General features: G+C 38.7%; 1 protein-coding gene across 2 annotated transcripts in view; it reads left to right on the top strand.

Annotated features, from left to right (window-relative positions):
• Window positions 1–9,236: 9,236 nt before the first annotated feature.
• The window catches only part of b4galt2 (beta-1,4-galactosyltransferase 2), a 125,613-nt gene continuing 114,115 nt past the window's right edge, over window positions 9,237–20,734 (top strand). Inside the window, exons 1-2 of one of the 2 annotated variants that reach the window (XM_088598100.1) lie at window positions 9,237–9,679; window positions 20,072–20,175. The gene's annotated coding sequence lies outside the window, so the exon portion shown is untranslated. The remainder of the gene's footprint in view (window positions 9,680–20,071; window positions 20,176–20,734) is intronic. The other variant, XM_088598099.1, reaches the window with a different exon arrangement.

Raw genomic sequence — 20,734 nt, 5'->3', positions numbered from 1 at the left:
TCACAGAAATGTCCATCAGAAAAAAGTATCTCCTCCATCACGATGGTTGCATTTATCTTTTAACACTTTTTTTGCTATCAGGAAAACAAAACATTAAGGAATAACTTGTATAGTGTTGCCTTGCTCCTTATCATTTTTACAAATGCAGTATTCCATTGTATGTATAGCAAAAAGATCTATTAAAATGTATTGTTGTACATTTTGCTTTCAGCGTACAGTACCATTTACACCATGGAAGATACTGACTTTGTGACACTGATTTTTCACCAACTCCCAATTATTCCTGATCATGGCACAACATGAGAGGGGTTAACACTGTTATTCTGCACTTGTTTAAGAAAACAGTCAACTTGCCTGTATGTAATCAGCATATCCTAGTCTGCTGGATTACAGCCCATTCCAGGCAGCTTAATCCTGGGATGTAGGCTTTCTGGAATGCTTTTGCAAGGATTGGGTGAGAATATCCCTCTTGGATCCCATAGGGATCCCTGTGAAGTAATTGGACAAGTCATGGCAGAATTTGTAATGCCATTACTCTAAATCTGTCTTCGCCTTTTCTAAGGTATCATATTTCATAAAAAGACAGCTCTCTTTACATAGACTGCTAGGCAGAATCCTTATGTGTGTCAGCTGTGGCTGTGAAAGAGCACAAATTGTACTACAAACCTTGTCACTGAGACCACTTTCTTTTTGTCGTGGCCTGCCGAAGTTCCAGTTAATCTTCCCTGACCAGATAGCACAGCTCCCATGTGCACCACTGATCTGTGGACTTCCAGTATCTGAAAAGTGACAGTGCTCCAGACGCAAAGCCAGCTGCAGCTGATGACTGATATTGCACTTCACTGATCTTCCAGTATAAAATAACCCGTGGATTTTATTTGTGACGCTTTGTGCAGAGTATGGCTGCAACATTCATCACTGTGTGCAGTACATGCTCCTTTCAGTACCATTTTCCTCTCCTGTCTTCTGGACTTCCTCTCCTTATTTCTCCTCTTTAGACTCCTGCTTCTTGTGCTGCTCATTCTCCTCCTGGTCACCCCGACGGAGAAACAGGATACATAACGTTATCAGTCCTGCACCATCTCTGATCTTTTAGTGCATGAGCTGTGCTTCCTGTCCCTTGTATTGTGTATTTTCTTTCATTTACTTTACACTGTACTTCTAGAGCCTACGATTCTTCAACTGTTGTAACTTTCTATATCTTGCATCGTTTTGCTCTGGTTATTTTATCATTTTGAATGACTGTTTTACCTGATTTCTTTTTATTTCAGACCAACTTTTATGTGCACTCTCAGTTTTTTATTGTTTTGCATCAATAAAGGCGTTAAATTGATTAATACAGTATATGGGTTTCATGATACTCTGCATAAAGTGATGCCCACAATAATTATGAACTGTATTTCACATCCCATTTCATTTTATGTCTACTCAATTTAAAGACCGTAGCAAGTGTTACGTTTTAATGCTGCTTTGTTTGAGATGTCTGAAAGAGGCTTTAGCCTGCAATATTCAGCTGCTCACTGGAACATTAAGGATTGGTCAAAACCTATAAAAAGGATAAATAACTAGGGGTGGGCTTTTTAAAAAAACTTTCTTAGCTAGCTTCAGATGCAGCTGCTCATGCAAATCAACATAGACAGATGTAATCCCCATGTGGACAGATTCCTAAAGACCAAAGAAGTGAATCTTAGCTGCTGGCATCAGAGCACATCTTGATCCCTCATGATTAGACAGCCAGTCCTAATCAGAAAACACATTTAGGAGCATCACATCTTGCAAAATGTGTTTGTACATCATTGCCAAATGTAATAGGCCAGGTTCAATGGCAACAAAATATGTTACACTACCTGAAATGATGCATGCCATCCCCACACACCAGTGCAAGCAAAGTTATGGTGCCTGGGTGACATCGATCACAATTTCAGGACTCAGTTCGTGACCATTAATATCAATCTCACAAGCCAGAGTGGCATAAAATCATGAGACCCTTTTCACTACCTCTCTTCCATCATGGCAGCACACAGTACATCAGGGATGTGGTATCCCAGAGGCACTTATTATGAAAGCAAATTGACAAGTGAACCTGCGTGAGTCAGATGTAACTTGATTAGGTACTGCAGATCTTTCTTGCATTTTTTGGAGCATTCAGGTATAATATATTTTGATTTTTGTAGCCCAGTAATGTTGCTTTAGGTTTCATTTAGCCTTAACAAAGTATTTTACGTGGCAATCATACTTAAGGGAATAAATAACACCACTTTTTCTTTCTTGAATATTCCACTATTTTTGACTCCCTGTTTTTGTCACTGTTTAGATTGTTGATTCAAAACACACTATTCTGAAATTGTCTTCTAGGAAAGATAGTCAAATTAAAGGACATGCCAGCTGGAAGCAGACCTTTATTATCATGGGGAAGAAAGACATTAAATAACATTATTTTGCTTTCCTAATGCTCAAGGGCATTGACAAAGTCAACCCAGTGGCTGTTTTCGGAATCAACAGTGAAACACGAACCAAAGAAAACAAATAGAAACTAAGGTGAGGTGAAACTAAAGTACAGACATTACTTCTTTACACAAAGTTTTTTAGGAGTGGCACAAGCTACACAGGCAGGTTCTTAAAGCTGATACCCTGGCTTATTTCAACAAATGATCAAATGAGATCAACAGATCAATTAGCTAGCAATGAGCTAGCAAACAGGCTAGATGAGCCAAATGGCTTCAATTAGCTTCCAAGTCAATTAAAAACTAACGTTTTTCAACTGAAAATCAGAAAGTTAAAAGTATTCTGATATTCTACAAAGGCATAGCCCATAAAGCAACAGTCAATTGCACTGAGTGATGTTTCAGTTGATGGCCATTTATGAAACACTGATTTTAGAATGATTTCCGAAAAATAAATACTCATTTGTAAATAGTACAGCAACTTTCTGGATCATTGATCCTTCTTGTCATGTATACATTGCTAACAATAATTTCTGTCTTGTTGTATGTCAACTAAATATAACAGACTACTGTCATGAGGAATTCATTTCGAGAGCCATTGTTCTGAAAGGAAAGAATAAAATATAATTCCTAAGACAGAGCACTCACCCATTTCATCCACCATTAATGAGTTTCCATCCCGGCAGCTGTTATGGAATGTGAACAGTAAATCATCTTCAATAAAGTTTACACATCGTTAGTTCAGTCTGTTCTTCATAATAAACAAATGCTACAAATCTGCACTGATCACTTGGCAAGGACAAGAGCATGCTGCTGACAGATACTTAAAATAGCAAAGAAACATTTCACAAGCACTTATTTCAATGAGCATAATGTAATCCTCCTACAGTATATAAAATTCGATGAGGATCTTTGTTTTTTCCTATGCACATTACACATTACAGCCTTGGCATAGGAAGTCTGTTCAGTTCTAACTGAGTGTCTCTAACTTTCCTCATGTCCTCTTGTCTGGTCTTGAAGTAGTCCTCTGGTTTGATTTTGTCAATACCTTTTTAGGATCTAAAGCTCTTGTATCAGTTTCACCGTAGGCCCCACTGTTTCAACACTAAAGATATTATGTTCCTGTAATCAGAAACACTGAATCCCAAACCTGCCTGCCATCTGACACATAGCTAAAATGTGACAAACACAAAGCATATACTGTGTAATCCGGGGGGGGATCAAATTGCTTAAAAATGTATGAACACCAAAATAAACCGCTTCAGAGATAAAAGCCCAGGCATTTTTTATACACTAAATTGGACAGTAGCACTTTCAGTTCACAAAGGGTTTCCTGACACATCGTCTAAGTTATCCATTTCTGTGCGGTGCGTTCAGAGCTGTATCAGTTTTCCACTGAGATGGCAGTTGGTTCTGCAGATTTGACAGGCATTACAGAAATGCTGGCATGACTATATACAGTACCTTCACAATTTGCTTCAGTTCGGCTTCCCATGGGTGGTGATTTTCACCAGCTGGCAGCAATGAGTTCACATTCCCCCTTTCTATTATAATACTCACTACATTGTTATTCTGGGATGTCCGGCTGGTTCTCCTTTTCCCCTTATCCCTTTATCTCTTCATCATGTGATAAAATCAAGGAAACCCTTACCTTTAATCACAGTTTTGGGGGCAAAGAGAAATGTTGTTTTTAAATAAGGTTGCCGGTATAAATAAATCTGTTTCTCTGAAGTGTAATTTTGTATTTCTTATAAGTACAGTATAAGAAATAAGTCTTCTTCTTCTTTTTCACAGCCTTAGTCCCAGACTGTCCTGGGGTCAGCTGCTTTGGTTGCTCTTCTCCACTTGTCTCTGTCGAGCACATCTTCGATCCAGTATGTGCTTTGTGTTCTTTGCAACCATGGTTTTGGCAAGATGGTTTTACGTCGGATGCCCTTCCTGACACAACCCTTTTAGTCGCCTCTTACGACAGGCAGGGATACCCAGGAGGTATTCTGATCCCCCTCCCGAGGGATAAGTATAAGAAATAAGTATAAGGTGCAAATAATTTTGGGACCATGATCCTTGCCCTCTGTGACACTGCCAGATCTTATTACATTATAGACAGGGAACACGGTGTAGGTCCTTAATATTCCCTGGTACCACTGATATGTTATAGAGTATTAAATGTTATATTATGTATATAATTAAGCATATTAAGTATTTAATGGAACAAACACTACAAAACTGAGTTTTTTGACATACCATCAGCTGTTGCAGGTGTCTGAACTATGTGTAATTATACAGTACAGGTGATTGACAGGCCAGACTCATTGTATTCTATTTAGATTCCTGAGAAATGTAATGAGCTTTTACTGTAACATATCAAACCTTGTGTGACCTGTCAACTATAAGTTCACTTATGTGCATTGCTTTTATAAATTAAAAAAAGTACATATGATTAGTAAACAAGAGATGCATAAATAATCATTATTAGTCATACGAAATATTACTAATTTTGTAAACACATTTCCATAAAAGTTGTGTTTTTTGTTTTCCTATTGTAGACTGCCTTCTCAATTTTTATGAAATTACTTTCAGAGGAGAGCTGGGAGCCTCAGATTGCTTGGCCTCATGTTTATGGCACCCAGGTTCAAAACCTGTCTGATTTTACTCAGGAAAGAAACCAGACCTCCATCCTCAAAACTCAGCCACATTATAAGAGGGACTCAGGCACCTGTTTGCCCAAGGTCCAGAGCATGGTGCAGATTTTGTAGTAAAAGAACTTCAATGCTATTAAGAGATAAGATCACTTGATTGGCCATATACAGTTTCTTGTATTAGGAATGTGTCTTTTTGCATACCCCAACTTGCTCTCCAGGAGACACACAGACATGGAGAGAAGCTTGGGGTCAGAGCACAGGGTCAGCCATTTATACGGCACCCCTGGAGCAGTTGGGGTTAAGGGCCTTCCTCAGGGGCCCAACAAAGTAGGATTCCTCTGCCGGCTGCGGGATACGAACTGGCAATCTTCTAACCACAGGCACAGATCTGTCACGAACTGTATTCCTGCGTGCACCTCTCGTCGTCAACACCTGCGCACTAGTTAAGCTCTTATCACTTCTCACGCCTTTTCCTGTTTATGCCCTCTCACTCCTCTCAGTCCCCGCTCACTGTTGAGTTCGACGTTTGACTTTCTCTCGTACACGTACCTTTCTGACCCGACTTCTGGATACCCGACCCCGTTCAATCTCTGGCCTCGACTTCGTCTCTGTCTAGCGTCTTTTGGATTTGGATACCCTCGACCTGACACTCTGGAAAGCAGACCAAGCCTACCTACCTCGACCTCATATTCTGCCTTTCGCTCCTGGGATTTGGACACCAAACTCATTCAAACTACTCTCTCAGTACCGCACAGGGTCCGACCAGTTATTCTCACATGCTCCGCGTGACAACATTGACAAGATCCTAAGTACCGAACCGTCAAAATTCACATACTGTAGTAATGTCACATTAACATATGATCCCAGGCTCACAGGAACACTTTGAGAAAGAGCTGAAGTTTAAAATTGCCCTGAAACAGAATGAATTTTTACAAGCTGTTTGAAAAAAATATTTTTAAATTAAATGTTTTTGAACTTGTGTGCCATTGAGAACTTAGTTCTCTGTACACAGTTTCTAATTAACAACAGCTGAAATATTAGAAACATGTTTTGTCCATGGTTCTAATAAGCACATTGGTAAAGGCAGAATGATGTCAATTTGACATGTTTTGGTGGAGCAGTAGCTGGTGATCTTCCCCCTGAACCCCTATTTTGGGTGTGAGCCTATACTGAGATCTTGACTACTTTGTCAATAAGAATCCCACGCCTCTGTTCATTGCAGTAGGGATGTTAAACCAGGAATTCTGTCTTAATTCCCTTAGGGGAATAGGAGTAGTGCAGAATGGGATTTAACCCACACTGAGGTACTGTCAGGAAACCAATTGGTAGAATAGCAGGATCCTTATGCAGAACCGTGAACCCTGGAAAATGCAGAATAGAACAGGCACAATCCAAAAGACATTATCCAGGGGCTTGGTCAATGAGTCCAGTAACCAGGCAAATCCAAAAGGCAGGAGCAAAGATTTGGTACCAGGAGAGCAATGAAGAGGCTTGGAAACAGACACAAAAGAATACTACAGGAGGTTTCTCAATAGCAAGCATGGGTTGTATGTGAGGGAACTTTAAATACTGAAGGAAAAGGGATGTGGTTGGATAATTGGTCTGGGAGTGAGAATTTGAGGAATCTGGTGCATGTGGGAATGTGATGGGTTCAATTAGGACTGGGATTGTGAAAGAGTGGGAATGAAAGGGTGTTTGCGAGGGAGAGTGTGGGGTGTGACAGGTACTATACATTGCACTTGAGTAGTGGATGAATTGGGTCAATCTAACCATATACTCTCTGTAAAGAGTTTCGGGATACTTTAAAACCAAAGCAGTAGATAAATGTAATTGAAGATTTTTGGTTTATTTTTATGGTTAATATAATGTCTTATATTTTAACTTTTATTATTACAGTACTAAAATCTGCAATGGACTCGCATCCCCTTCAGGGTGCAGCCTGTCTTTGAATAAGAAATACAATCAGCAAAACAATACAGGGCAGAGCAATTACTGCAAAAATGGGGGTGTACCACTGGGTCTACAAATGTAGATTGGAGGGGTGTCTTGGAGAGGAGCAGGGGAAATAGTGCAGTCCTTAAATGTCCGTGTGCCTAGATGTAGCACTGTAAGGTACAGCTATACCACCAGCAGATGAACAGAGATGTTGAGAGAGAGCATAAGGGGACTCGGGGGAATTCAGAATGGTAGTAGATAACTATTGTAGGTAAGGACAGGATCTTAAACCAGATGTTGGCAGATACTGTATATGCAGTGAGAATATAGCAGATATATGATGGGAATCATGGGACTAGGGACACAGAATACTAAAAAAAGATTAAGAGTCTGGAACCAGCTCCCCAGTCTTGTGATTGATGCTGCCTCTGTGGAAGCCTCTAAGAAATGGATACATGGGATTGTTAGTGCATTACTTTCTTGGGTCTCCTGTCGTATCCAAGCTCGTCTCGTGTTTTAATGCTCTCAGTGAGTCCCAAAGTTTCTGATGAGCTGGAGGGTTGGATTCTGACAGTACTGGAAAGAAGGCAGCACATTTTCCCACAGGAGCTGTAGAAAACAGGTAAAGGCCAATTCCGTGCTGACACGTACAGTAGGAAGAAAACTCTACAGTTCAGCTGTTGAGATGAGGAGGAGTGAAGAGGTTGGAGCAGTGGTATAAGGGAGCAGGGAGCTTAGGCTGGGTCACAAGGTGATTATAGAAGCCAGCTGGAAGGGTGTGCAGGAAGGAAATGCATTGGTCAGGACTTGTGTGGATGCTGACTATTCTCCTCGTCGTGGCTGGGATTGCGAGGAGAACAGCCCCAAGGGAGGTGAGATCCAGTCCAAGTTCACGTTGTGGCTAGGAGGAAAAGCTGAAGAAATGCAGAAGGGGGAGGAGCTCAGCTGAAGACGTGGCGACTAGAGGGACAAAAAGGGGAATTATACCAGTCCCAAATGCTGAACTGTGTGAACCGCTCTTCAGCATTGAAGCAGACGTGTAACCGATTGAAAGTCCGATATCCGTTTCCCATTGCCTTTACTAAACAAAAATAATGGGGAGATTTAATGGCGTCATTAAATTTTAATATTGTTATTCTGATCCTACCACTGATTGTGTTTTCAACAGGAAACATCTACTGTATGCACCTCATTTGCAGTTATTACAGGATACTTACAGGCCGGTGCCTCTCGAAGCTGAATTTTATTTCTCGGTAGCAAATAAGCAGCCGGGAATGCTTAATAGCGACCCATTATGCACTTTAACACGATGTTTTTAAATGATCATTATACTGGAAGCAAGACAACGGAAAATAATAATTATTAATAATGCTACTGATAATAGTGATTATGTCGATACTGATGATAATAACATGAAATGGCAAGATAATGCTTTTGACTTAGTAAATGTTAGCACTCTTTAGATTGTAAAACGCGCTTTAACTGATGTTAATTTTTAACATGTTTTGATAAAAACGACTGCTCTAGTTTTGACCTGTCTGAATCTCGCTCTGCTAGGTAGTGGGATAGCCGTCGGGGAATGCCGCAAATACAGCTATTTTATTATGCACTATTTTATAACTGCACAGATAATATAAAACGCGTGTATTGTGAATACACAATTAATAAATAGGACTTTCTTAAACCATTGTTTCTTATATAGATCTTGTAGAGAACACTGAGTCATATAATTTCTCACAATTTTTGGTGTAGGGGATCCCATTCTAAATAACTTTGCAATCATCAAATAGGGAAGCAACAATATTACTCATATTATGTGCAGTCGAAGCGGCTATGATGACACGTTGAATGTAGATTAGTTTTACGTGAGCGAGTTCTCTACATATTAATATTGGCTTTAGTGCTTGTTTGTTTGTTTCTCTCTTCATAGTTTGGACTAAAAAAAAAAGTCCAAGAATGTCCATATCCCTGTAAAACAAGATAGTGCAATGAGCAATGCTGCCCGGATCTACTTATCTGATTATTATAAAGAGGAGAATGATGGAAAACAAATGGCACTCTGTAGCTAGAGAAGAATTTGCAACAACAGATATTCATTCCTTCCTCCGGGACTGCGTGATTGGAATTGAGCGTTTCGGTGAAAAGCGAGCCTTCTCCGCTCCCTCTTGCGGTGAAATCATGAAGTCAGGCGGTTTGAACCATCTGGCTCTCCGTACTCGAGAAACCTACCTCTGTTCTCTCCCATTCTTTTGCCTTCACATTCTGTACGGAAAATAAATTACATATAACGGGCTAACCGAGACACATCGACAGAAGCTGCTATCTGACAATTTGGATATACCGTGAAGAACTGGGAGCAGAATGGGGGGACAGTATGCGGTTTTGGTAAACTGCCAGGACATTTTTAGCTCTGTATTTAACAATGAGAAAAATGCAGTGACTGATCATATCATTAAAAAGAAATAAAACACACAGGATCGGGTGGCTTTGGTGTGTGGGGTCTATGTGCCTTGTCTCGCCAGATAGCATCGATGTTAATTTGAAGACGGCTTGCGATTTGAGTCTTTGTGATTATATTATAGCAAAACAGTTTCAAAATTGCAAAAGAAATTCGACATCTTTTAAAGAATGCATTGGATGCATAAGAGGTTTTTTAAGGTAAGAATGAAGAATTTTCCTCCTTCTGTGTCTGATGTGCGAATTCAACTTATTTGTTTTTCTTGCAACGTGTCCTTATTCGTTATTTCTTTATTGGGGTATTAATACAAAAAGGAGTTCTGTATAGGTGTAATAAATATAATATTGATAGTACAGCTGTATTGTAGAAAGTGTTAGTTGCATTTCTCTCGTGTAATTCAAGGTGTTTGAAATAACGATTGAAATATTAACTGAGAGGTACCTTACAGTACCCTTTCTTGTAGGAATAAAAACTGAATATGGATTTTTCCCCACTAACTATAAAAAAAACAATGGTAATCAGTTATTGCATTGTATTTATTATATCGTTTCTATATGAAACCTAGGAAATTACATTAAAGATAAATTGTGGTATTTTACAATTCTTGCACTAGCCTAAATGCAGTGTGATTTTGATAAGATACTGTACATGCAATGATATTTATGAACGCTCTTCAGCGATACTGAGATGTATTTAAAACGGTATGGACATTTTTATTTAACGTTCCGTGAGTGGTTCTGATTATTGTGATGCATGATTTAGCGTGACTTGAAATTTTTGGTGAGTTATCATTATAGAGATGAGTTTTCTACTGTACACTGTTCTGTAGCTGATGTGCCGATAAAACACCTGGCGCTAGCGCTTTGTTACACTGAATAAAAAAAAACGTTAGGAACTTTTGCTTGTATCTTATGGGTACAAAATGAAATGGAATTCGGAAGTGCACTAGCGAATTAAGTTTTTTTTTTAAATTACAACACCTTAGGCAATCTCAGCGACCCCTTAGACCTGTGCACAAGTACGATTTAAAAATGTAACATGGTAACATAAGGAGCAACAAAGACTGTCACTAAAACAGTATATTGCTAACATGATACTTGAACAAGTGTACACTGGACTGCTTTTGTTACACATTTTAGTATCACGCGTTCGCTGTAACAACAACAACAACAACTATATTGCTATTATGTTTATTAACACGTTTCATTCAAATGTTTATGTGCAGTAAGTTAACAGCCTCTCAGGTTTATAATAACCAAAATCTTAACAGGTAGATCGTGTGATAGGATGTACAGTATTGGATACTGTAGTAAGCCTTTGTACTTAGTAGATTAGTATTATCCTTACATAAGAAGGATGTCTCCTCATGATCTCATTATAACTGTATGTGCTTTTAATACTGAACAGTAGTTGGTCCGCTGTTCTTACTGTAGGGTTGATAGCTCATTGTTTAAAAATGTCAGAAAATTAATACAGCACACATTACGTAGAGGTGGAAAGTATGCACTTTGGGGCAATGAAATCACTGGTATGCACCGCAGGGATGTGTATTACAGTTTAATGTTGGCAGCTTGTATCATCACAGTTGTCAAATGCCCTCTGTAACCTCTCCAGCCCCCTTCCCTCATTTTCTTGTCTGCAGCTACTGTGGGACTCTTGCAACCTCTGAGCCCTTGTACCATATTTAGATCTCTGTGCCAGCACCCATCTCACACTTGAATCTCTGACGGTATATTTTCTCTTTGGTTATGCCAAAAATGGCATAGCAAAAAATGTACAGCAAGTAAAAAGAGGGATCCGTTGGTTGTTGAAGGTCCTCAGTGATACTTAGGACTTTTGGTGATTTTTAGAATGAGTAAAAAAAAAAAAGTTTAACTCAAAGGTGGTTAAAGGAATCCCACAGTCATCAGAAAAACACACAAGTCTAATCTGCTTGGCTATCTAAACAGGAGGGGTTGAGGCACTTTGCTAGTCATTTGGAGGGAGCTAATGTGTTAATTGATGGAGCTAATTAAGGTTACAGTTTCAAAGTGGGGAAACTTGAGCACAAAAATTAAAAGACTCTTAAGTCCTTTCCATCTTTGCACAGTTCATGTTCCCTTTACATCTTTGGCTCTTGACGTGACATTTATTCAAAACCACCAAGCCCAATAAAACTAACATTAGGGTCACTGACAGATTTTCTCCATAACGGAGAAGAAATCCATAAAAAAACTCCTTTAAATCCTCTTTGAACTACAGGTCAGTGGAAGAATGAGGAATTCCTGGGATTGCACAAAATAAAATGAGAAGCATAGTTTTACTTTGTAACAGAAAACAATAGCCATTGACCCACCTACATGCTAGCTCAATAAAGGGCCTTGCACCCTCTCGGTGCATTCCCCTGAGCAATGACGAGTGGAGCTTTTTCAGCTTTCTTCTTCTTTCGATCTGTAATGTTGGGGAAATGTACTGGAACATAAGAAAGGTTGCAAGAAAGAGCAGTCCGTTCAGCTTTTCTTACTCTGTTGGATACGAGTAGCTAAAAGCTCTGAGGAATTCGCCCAGCAGTTTCTTAAATGAAGCCAGGGTACAGGCTCCAGCTATATGGGTGGATAGTTTGTTCCATAACCCATTGTGTAGAAGTGTCTCCTGTTCTTTTTTAAACCACTTATGCTCAGTCTGTTTGTGTCCTTTGTTTTGTGTTGCACTGCTGATTCTCTGGACTGATTGCAGAGCAGAATTATTTGTTTTGTATTATGATGACCAGAATTGTACAGAGTATTCTAAATGGGATGTTAATAGTGCATTGTTCAATTGTAACATAACATCCTTTGTTTTAATTTCTGCACATTTAACAATGTACTGAATATATAACATCGTTAGCTTTTGTTTTGCCTCCCCGTATACAGTAGTCTAGAGCAGAGGGTATCAATCTGTGGTACAGTCTATGAGAGCTGCTTGAGTTGTCCATGGAAAGGCTGTGGAATAATCAAGAATTTAATTAATTTGGGGAAACCAGAACAGTCTGCAGTTTCTGTACTTGACCTTGAACTTGAATGATTTTTTTTCTCCTGCTGATGACAATCAAGACTGTTTTGACAATGTTAAAAAGTGCAAAAGAAAACAGTTATGTTATTAGTATTCACATTGTATTGAACTTATTCACATTGATTTTTAAATTAATTTTTAAACTAAGGCAAAAGCAGACAAACATTACAGCCGACGTCACAGCAGTTTTCTTTAAAAAAGGAGGAGATTCATCTATTGCATTAGAAAGGTAAGAATATTGGTAATAAAATAATTCCTCTTATTCAAACAACAAAAAACATTGTTTTTATCTAAAGTACTGTATAGTAGTTACCTAACTTCGCAATCAACATCAAAGATCATTAAATGCTTATTTGAGACCACTGAGCAATTTTCAAGTCAGCCATGATAGAAATGTGTGAAAGCCACTGATCTAGAACATGTAAATGATTTATCAGTGTACGCTCTGATTTTATTTAAGCTTGGCATTTGTTTTTCTACCTGCATGTATCCTCTGCAAGTGTCTATTTAATTCATAGGTGTTAGCTCAGTCATTGGTTTTGCTTGTATATATTTGAACTTTCATTGTAGTTTCCATAGTTTTTGCTAATCTGCCTATTTTGGTATTGTCTTCCTGTGAACCTGTACCAGAATCTAGACCATTGATACAAATTGGAAATATCAGTGGTCCTAATGTAGATCCCTGTGGTACCCCACTAATTACATCACACCAATCTGAGCATTCCCCCATTATTGGTAATGATCCTATTCTGTTTGTTATCTGTGCATCCAGTATTCTTTCAAAATTAATATTGTTTATTTATTCAGTTTTGTGCATCTGCAAAAATGTTTATAGGTCTATAGCTTCTTGATATATGAAATTGTACCCAGCCAACTTCTTCCACAATGGCAAATTGATTTGTGGTAATCCGTGATTTCATCTGTTCTGTGAACATGACCAACATAAGTTCCAAAAAAGCCTGTGCAGTTGACTGTTTTTAGCTGTATTACTTTTCTTTGTAAATTATTTCATGCTGTGATAGATTGTAGGATGTGCAGTATGCTGAAATATAATTGTGAATGAATAGTATCATAAGAGCACTGAGAATTAAACCCAGTGCTGGCTAGTCTAATCAATGCCTTTTTCTGGAAAATTAGCACAGTTTTAAGAACCACTCTCCATGATGTCTGCTTAGTTCAGATAAGTTCACAGAGAGACTGCTATTCCAGTACTGTAAGCAACAGGCGCCTGACCTGATGATGATAAATGTAATGGAACTCAGTTGCAGTATCGTTTTTTTCTGCATGGTGTGGTTCTCTATTAGTAGCTAATAAGTAAGAGTACAGCAAAGTGGGCAATATAGACTAAGGTTATGGTTAGTCTTCATATACTGTACTAGTTAGACATTTCCTTTATCCTCATATAGACTGTTATGGCATCACATTAGATCTTTGAAACAATACAAAATCTATCTTCTGTAGTGTTACCATGAGGCATATACTGTAGGTGATCGTCTTTTTATGTAGGTTGCTCTCTACATCATGACATACTGTAAGTGGCGTCCATTCAGTGGGGGAATACTATGCAATCCATCTGGATGTTGGCCACTAACCCTTTCCCTTGGCCATTGCAATAAATCTATCTGAAGGAGTAGAATGCAACCAGTCAAGAACTGATGAAAGTGTGATGAAAGTGTAATGGAAGGACTTTAGTGTGAGTGTGCGTTTCTGTTTCCTGGCTGGGGTGGGTTCTGTAAGTCTGAAATCACTGTTTGTTTGAAGTATTTATATGTCAGCAACTTTATAAATACGTTTTTTTCTTCAGGACAAGAGGGGATATAGGCTACCTGCCACTGGCTTCTGAAAACAAAACATTTAGCAAAACATGAAAATTGAGAAATAGTACCATCCTTCACATGCTGAAATGTTTTTTTTATTCCTTCTTTGTAACCATTAAGTGTTCTGTATCCAGGCAAAAAGAGAAACATTGAGAGTCTCCACACCATCACACCATTGACTATAATGAGCAAATATCCTCCAATCCTTAGTTTGACTATAAACATTAACTCCAAATGCTGATGTCCTTCAGAACATTTTGTCCCAGCTCTAACAGTGGGACCAACCCTAAGCCTAACCCCATCCCAGAAGGCTATGTGTAAAGCAAAATGTTACACAGATTCAGATTGTCCCCATGATTTGAAGTGAATAAAACAGTTTTGGGATATCCAGACCTTGTAAAGGTGGGGAAATTTAAAAGCAAGTATTAGTCGATTCATTAGTCGACCCAGGTTTGAACAGCTGACCTGCTCAAGTCACTGGAGCTGAGCTACAAAGCCACAAACCACAGCTGTCCCAGGCGATTTCCTGGCCTTTCTGGATATTTATTAGGCACTGATTCGAGCCAGTTAATTTCTTTGGAGGTCTCCACAGCTGCTTGTTTGCATTCCAGCTGAGCTTACATGCAGCTTAAATGCAATGGCAATGTTAGATTGGCTTTGTAGTATTTGACAATATAGAGTTAAAACTTGAAGTCTTCTAGATCTTGGATTCGTTCCTCCCAGGTTGTGATTCGCTCTTTTAGAATGTTGTGATTGCCTGGTTGGAGGGCTGCTATCCTTCAAGCAGAATAATTAGTGTACACTGTACGTTATGGGATGCAAAATACAGATTTGCTTTACCATATGGCACTTGCTTACCACTTAATATCATTGTATGTAGTTGTACTGTACATATTGCTTGTAATTGCAGCACATTTTTGGGCAATGAAAAGAAAAAAGAAGAAATGAAGAAAATCCGCTTCAGACGTGAAATTGCTGTTTTAATGTAGCATCTGCCAACACCACCCTGTGTTTTGACCAGCTTCTGTTGTTAAGATCAGTTAAAATCTGTGTCCACCAGTTATTAGGTAGAAAAGGGCTTTACTGGAAATGTTGATTATGTGGTGGGTTATCCTAATTTTGATACATATGTTTGCTTTTCTTGTTTATGCGTTTGTGCACATTTCCTGCTTAACAGTCTGGTGATGTTCCCGTTTGTAATTTCAACAGAGCTATTTTTAAAAAAAAGTAAAAGTACTACACAGTGTCCAGTTATGCATCTTGTTCTCTTCCAGCAATAGAAAAATGCGACGCACTTGCTGTATTGACTGTAACTTTATTTTTGCTCCAAGAACTCACAAACTGATTAATTGGCGATTTTCTGCCTAAATGTAAGCTGGCACTGTGCTGTCCTCTGACAATTATACATTTGGGTCAAGAGATTAAGTATTGTAAGTATATGGGCTGAGTTCTGTAAGACTGAGAATCTGAGAATTAGTGTAATTGAGAAAGGATCTAAAGGTTGGAACCTTATGCTTTAGTTTGCTTTTCTTTTGAATGAACAGGTCTTGCGTAATCCTGATCTGAATGTTGGCCGCCTTCTGATATTTTTGTCAAAAAGATTCCCTTCACAGTTCTTACAACATTCAGACGATACTGCTTGTGCCACATTTCTCTCATTTTATTTACAGATAATTTGTCATTTTCTTTTCTGCACTGTCCTTCAGTTAGAAACATGGAATCACGCCAGTATGCGTTTTTCAGGCCATATGCCCTGTTTTCGTTCCTAAGATATAGCTATGCTACACATGTGGGTAGCTGAAGAAAAACTACAATGGTGAGGTTTTTTATTGCTCATCAGTCTTAGGGTGGCCATATTGCACTATGTGGTTTGTAAAGATGCAAAAAGAAAAATACAGCAGTAGCTACACCCTTGCAATTTGTTATGTTTGCAACATAATAATAATAATAATAATATTTACCGATACAGTCCTGTATAAAAGACTATGTTTGGAAGTTTGGTAGTTTAAACTGTTCATGTAAAAAATAATGGTGTTGTCAACAATTCAGTCTTTAGGAAATGATAGAATGTCTGTCTTTTATTTCACATTTTTGCATATTTAATATACCCAAATCCAGCTCCGTCTGAATAAGACCAAAGGAAATGAGGTAATGAGCTCTTTAAGTACACTGGTTTTATCCACTGGGCATAGCATGTTGCTTCCACTCCAAGTACTTGGCATGCTGTACTGGAAGACGTCATTCGCGTGAGTGGTAGGCCTACTGTGGCTTCGAAAACTTACAAGATGGTATTTCCAGCCTGGTACGTTGTGAATTATTAAAAACTGTGCTTTCAGATGTGAAAAAGCGAACTCTACAGGATCTGAAAAGAAAGAGACCAAGACAATATTATAAGACCTTTAAAGGCCTAATTTGTTTGATGGAATGTGTTTTAATGGTCTTCGAAGAAATATATACTGTAGCCGAGAAGAACTGATCATGTATTAAGTCTTTTCTCTGCACAAGCAGTGGTATAGACCTTTCTTCAACTGGGTGGGAGGCCTCCTGGGAAAGCTAAGGTTGCTGCTGGTAGAGGTGTTAGTGGGAACAGTAGGGGGCACTCACCCTGCGGTCTGTTTGGGTCCCAATGCCATGGTATAGTGATGGGGACACTATACTTTAAATATAAAAAAGGCGCCATCCTTTGGATGAAATGTAAAACCAAGGTCGTGACTCTCCATGGTCATTAATAATCCCATGGCATTTCTCTAAAAGAGTAGGGGTGTTAACCTCTGTGTCCTGGCCAAATTTCCCCCATGGCCTTCACCAGTCATGACCTCCTAATAATCCCCATTTATGAACTGCCTTCATCACTCTGTTGTCCTCCCCACTGAGAGATAGTGTGTGGGGAGTGTACTGGCGCACTTTGGCTGCCGTTGCATCATCCAGATAGGGCTACACATTAATGGTGGTGGAGGGGAGTCCTTATTACTTATAAAGTACTTTGAGTGTAGTGACAGAAAAGTACTGTAGAAAAGCGGTATATCAGTGTAAGGAATTATTATTAATATTATTATCAACATACAGTATCATGAGTGCGGATGTATGTTTCTCTTGTCAAACATTTATTATGAAGCCGGCTAAAGTCCTGTATGTCATGATGTTCTGTAACCAGTTTCTCATGAATCATATCCAGAATATTTGCATGTCTGACATAGCTGCAAGTGCTAATTAAATGTGACAACAAAAGACAGGATTTTGACACTTTACTGTTTTTTTAAAGAACATAGACCGCATTGGGTACAGAAAAACACCATAGCAATACCTCTACAAATAGCAGAAGAGAATAAAGGTGTTCTTAACAAAAAAGGAAAAAAAAGGACATAAAAGAAACCGACTCACTAAAACTAGGTCATTATAGGATTTCTGGTTATTTAAAATCCCTTTTTAAGACAGCCTGAATGCTAACTAGCAAATTCACAATTAATCATCTTGTGTGATTATTTATAATAATCCCAAATTAACTCTCTGGCTCCTGGGAAAAGCACACTCTTGTTAGTTATGCTCTTGGAGGTTTTACACATTGGAGTTGCACGATTTCTACCTATGGAAAGGTTTTCAGCTGCTTGGCAAGAAAGGGCAAAAGTGTTCAAGGCTGTACTGCACATAACAGCCATCATGAAATAAAGATTAAGAGGTTTGCTTTGAAGTTGAAAAGTTGAGCAGTTTTAGGCACATGTTAATAAAGTTGTTAGGGGGCCAGTTTAAGCGTGTAAAGGACTACGGTTGTACTGATAAATCATTTAACTAACCACAAGCACAAATCTTATTGAAAATGACATTCAATGTTAAAAGGAAGTTGGAGGTTATAAAAATTTCTTTGACTGTATCGGTGATAATTTCTGAATTTGGATACCGGCAAAAACCTTTTCTGGACCTAGTTGGTTCGGAACCATTTAAAAAATGTTCTAAAACACCTTAAAACCTCTCTTAATTGCGTTGTTGTGGACATGTTGAGGTTTTAATGGGAATGTCTGTCAGGTGGTCTCGTGAGCTTCAGTGGTCATGTATAATCTTTTTTTGGGCAGAATAGTTCTCATGTTTTAAGCCTGTTCATTTCAGCCCCATTTGTATGTGTGAAATGTCTCCAGGTTATGAAAGATAAATAAATCTTGTATTTGTGTAGTCAAAACAATGTCGTCTTTGAGCCAATTTGAGACAATTGTAGCGTTGTGTGGCAACAGAAAATGAACATACAGCAATGTCACATCATGTGAAGTTAATCAAAAGAGGACCTCTTTGAAATAGAGCAAAAACATGAATTGCATGAAATATGTTCTAAAGCCACAAACACAAAATCCCATGATCTTGAAAAAAAAATTGCCAAAGCTTTTGATACTGTGGTCTGGGTTTTATGTTGTTTGATCTTGTGTTTCTGACTTTTCTTAGTGTGTCTAATCCTCACTTAACCAATGCTGAAAGAGAAGCTTTTTAAAAATTAGAGCAAACATGAGAAATGGATGAGAAGGCTGTTCTCCAAGTTGGTTGTTTGTTTGTGAAAGGAAGGAGACATTACATTATTTCAGAAAGCTTTAAAATATTTCTTTGTTGTCTGGTGTCAGCAGGTTACAAGGCACAAGATTGCTGGTTGCTTTTTTCATTTTACCTCTGTAATTATCTAAGGCGGTTTGATTTATGCAGCATAAGAAAGGTGTTTCATCTTATTTCATTATCAGTCTTGGCTGAAGTTATTTACAGGCAACTGCAGTATATGTGTTAAGGTTAGCAATTTTCACCTTTCATAAATTGGTTTCACCTGTGTCCACAGTTATCAGCTGCCATGCCCACCTTGTCTTGATCATGTTAAAAAGACATAACTTCAGCAAATTAACCACTGAGCCCGTTCTGAAAAAGAAAATCAAGTGGTGGAAGTCCTTCTCTCTAACCTCTGTGTGCTTCAGGAAGGATTGCACTGTTACTGGTCTGTGAAAACAATGGCATCAAATACCTCTTCACCTTGTGCTTGATTTACTTACAGTACCTGCCTGGCATTCTGTACAAACCGATGGCACGTCAGAACCCAGGCAAGTGATGTGACTCTCAACTACTGTCTCTGTGATGTACTGCCTTGCTCTGAATGCCACAGCCATCGATCCAGCCCAATTCCCTCTGCCATTACCAAACAGTTGCTCCACTTAAAAAGCTGGCTGTGCTTGCCACCAGGTGCTGGGTACAACAACTGTGCTTGTAAGGCCGCTGTAGAAGCAGTGATGATCTCATTAATTTGCCGCCTGCTGTTCTTGTTGGCTGTGCATAGGAGGCTATGCATTTTTGCACATGCCATCTGTAAGGCAGCTGCAGGTATCTAGGTTTGTGCAACTTAAACCATTGCTCTCACCCTGCTCTGCTCTTCAGATCAGTGTACTTAGCATAAACAGTTGCTTTCAGTTAAAAGAAATCCTGCCAGGTGTGGCTGAAACAAGACAAAATGTATTTGAAACAAGAAATATCCAGTAAACGTCTCTTCGTGCAAGGTGTACCTACTTTATTGTTTTATTAAACTGTACTTAAACTGGAAGAAGGTGGCTGCATTCCCTGTGTGTAACATGCTTTGGAATGAAAGGCACTAAACGGGTGTAAAGAATTTAAATCCCACTGATTTTTCTTTGCCACTTTATTTTTGCCTTGTGATGAAACACTGCTTAATGTCCCCTTCACAGAATGCATAACATCTTGATGCAAGGATATTTTTTCCTCTCTTTGTAGAGGCGCATGCATTTGGGGGCCTGACAAGTAGAATGAACTGGTTTTGAAGATTCCGATTTTTTTTTATTGAGGAATGACTGAAACTCCGGGGAGTTAAAGAGAAAGTAAGTGTTGTTCTGTAGTAACGTGCGCGTCGTCTAGATTCAAACCCTCTGCAGTATAATAAGGCTTGCCAAGATTGATTGAACGTGTATTGGCCCATTCCAGTTTCAGGGCTTTGAGCATTAAAAAGGCCCTCACAGCTCCTGGCTGCTGCCTATTCTGGATTACTCAAGCCAACTGAATTGGTCCAGTATTGGCATCAGACGTTCCAGGCCCTGAAGGGTACAAACTGCTATGCATGTTTTGGCAGCTGAATCTTATATTTGTTATGGTTTACTGCTAACAATGGTTCAGACGTTGTGATCAATAATATGACTCACTTACTGATATGTAATATGTATAGAAATTATAGTAAGTCTCTGTTATCTTTTTAGTTTTTTAATGTAATTTTTGCTGTGTGATATTCTGTCACTCACTGTTGATATCGTTGCTCTTGTCCCTACTTTAATTGCAAAAGTTAACATTTAATTCTGCATTGTACAAAGACTCTTAACTGGCTTTTACTATGTTAGAAAAGGGAAAAGTGTTAAAAGACATTAAACAAATTTGATTTGAATGGCT

This window comes from Lepisosteus platostomus, chromosome 11 (genome assembly GCF_059453375.1).
Source record: "Lepisosteus platostomus isolate fLepPlt1 chromosome 11, fLepPlt1.hap1, whole genome shotgun sequence".
Taxonomy (NCBI): Eukaryota; Metazoa; Chordata; class Actinopteri; order Semionotiformes; family Lepisosteidae; genus Lepisosteus; species Lepisosteus platostomus.
The sequence above is the reverse complement of the archived record's forward strand: the minus strand, read 5'-3'. Positions and strand labels throughout refer to the sequence as shown.